This window comes from Chrysochloris asiatica, unplaced genomic scaffold, assembly GCF_000296735.1.
Source record: "Chrysochloris asiatica unplaced genomic scaffold, ChrAsi1.0 scaffold00525, whole genome shotgun sequence".
Lineage (NCBI taxonomy): Eukaryota > Metazoa > Chordata > Mammalia > Afrosoricida > Chrysochloridae > Chrysochloris > Chrysochloris asiatica.
In genome coordinates, this window is record NW_006409043.1 from 253,615 (window position 1) to 256,351 (window position 2,737).

The window sequence follows — 2,737 nt, forward strand, 5'->3', positions numbered from 1 at the left end:
GAGAGAGAGAGAGAGAGAGAGAGAGAGAAAGAAAGAAAGAAAGAAAGAAAGAAAGAAAGAAAGAAAGACTCATGTGAATACAACATATCTTATCAAAATTCCTAAGCTCCACAACGGGATGAGTCAATTGAGAAGAGAGGGAGGCTTTTCTCCCCCAATTCACATATGCATGTGTATTATGTTATTGTTATTCTATTTTGATTTTTTTTTTTTTTTAGCTTTTTATTGTGAACTGGGTGAAGGTTTAATAAGCAAATCTCTTTTCCATTCAATAATTGATACAAATATTTTTTAAGTCATTGCTTGAAATCCCCACAATGTTATATCATTTATCCCACTTCTTCCCTATGTCCATTTCCATTCCTCCTTCTTTACTAAAGAGTGGACGGTTTTTCTGTTTCAATTCCCCATCTATATTTCTCATAAAATGCTCCATAAGAAAGTTCTGGCAAAAAGCAATGATCTTGATAAAGAAAGAGAAATGATACCATTTTTTCCTAGGGACACATATCTCTTAATATAGTTCCATAAATAAAAATGTATTTCTAAACATATAAATAAACATATACATTGTTTATTTTCTTTAGGTTTTCTCCAAATGATTTGAAAGAATACAACAAAGGAAACTGCGCAAGAATATCAGCTACAAAGATTAGTTTTTTTGAGTGTTCAAAACACAGTAATTTTATTTGTAAGAGGAGTGCTGCTTGCTTTGCTACCTAAAAAATGAGAAGAACAGCATTAACAAAACAACAACAACAAACAAAACTTCAATTGTGTTTTGTTTTGATAAGCCAAGCCCTTGGAAGTTCTTGGGTCTATCTTTCATCTCATAATATCTTTGCTTATTCTTATGGGCTTTACCTAGAAGCTAGAAAGCTTCTAATGGCGATGAGGATGAAATATGAGATGCATAGGACCTATCACTTCTGCTTTTTCATCTAGACTGCTTAATGATATCAATTGTGAACAGACTAGTGGAGTAAAACAATGTATTTACTTTGGATGAAGAATAGGAAGCAGTGTTCTGTATACTTTAATAATGGACTCACTCATTTAGTAGGCAATCCTGAAAACTCCAACCACAATCCTGTACATTTTGACTGGGAATGAATGTCAATAAAAAATCAAAATCATTATTCTGTATCAATTGTCTATGTATTATTGTTTGACTACTTACCTTTTAGGAGATAGACAGTATGATATGCTGGAAAGAGAATAGTAACTCAAATCAGGTCTGTTTGAGATCTGCCACCACACAAATAGCTGGGTGCTCACTTGCTAATCAAACTGCCAAACTGTTTTACAAATAACTGTGCTATTTTGCATTCCCACCAGTAATGAATGAGAATTCCACTTGTTTACATTCTACCAACACTTAATAATGCCAGTTTGTTAAACTATTTTCTAGGGTATAGTAGAATTTAACTGTAGTTTTAGTTTTTTTCTCTAATGAATAAATGACCTATCTTCCAATATGCTTGTAACACATTTTTTGTTTACTTGTTAATTTTTGTAATTCTTATATCTTTATACTGAAATAATTATTTAAATCATTTGTCCATTGTTGTGGGCTTTTTTTTTTTTTTTTTTTCTCTTCCATGAGAATTTGTTATATATTCTTGTGTTAGAATGACATGGGTGTGACAGCTGACATCACCTGATTTCACAAGGAAGAAGGAAAATCAAGTTCAACATCTGCTCAAGGTGTATTCCTATGAGACAAAGATCAGGCGTTTCTACACCCTCTTTCTTCCTTTATCAAGTGTAACACCAACTGTTCCTCACACAGTACTGTCTACTTCTCTGCTAGGATCTGTAATCTTTTGAAATTGTCTAACAAAACTGACAGAAATATACTATTATGGGGTTTATTAGAGAAGCTGTTGTTTCTGTTAAGTGCCTTCAAGTCAGTCTGACTCATAGTGACACGGCGTAGGGTTTCCAAGGAGTGGCTGGTGGGTTTTAACCAACAAATTTTCTATTCAAACTGACCTTGTGGTCCAGTGCATTATTTTGCACTGCTAGTTGGTTACAATCCAGGATCCGAAATGCACAGGATATAGTTCTACCATTCAGGAGCGCTTCCTTTCAGCCATTGCTGTAATCATACATCTCTGGTCCTCAGCTTCTCAGCCATGCAGTCTAATGTCCTCTGCCATGTTTGGGTAAGTGTTACAAAGCTCTTTTAGTACTGCCTATAAATTCTATAGGGTTTTCAAGGCTCTAATCTTTATGGACACAAGCTATTATCACATCAGTATGCCGTGGAACAGTTTGTAAGCTTCAATTACCTAGTTTTTGGTTAGTAGCTGAGTGCGTCAACCACTGTGTTACCAGGAATTGGGTATGTTTGTATGTGTGTGCATATAAATAAGTCAAAAAGTATTTCTACAAAATCATAGAAACCTTTACTAAACAAAAATATTCAAGTATGAAGATGCTCTTTCTTGACATATGCTCCATCTAGGTCTGTACAATTCTGAGGGTGCTATTTCCATTTCTGTATCCTCGTGGTGCCGTAGATTAAGCATTGGGTTGCTAACCTAAAGATCAGTTTTTTAACAAACCAGCTGCACAGCTGTGGCAAGATAAAGTAGTATGTTTCTGTAATGATTTCTAGCCTCAGAAACTCTATGGAGTAGTTGCAATGACTATGTCAAACGATGTGTTTGGGGAGTCTTCCTCTTTTTGTTGGCCCTCTACATTACCAGGGACTGGTAATTCCTGATAACAT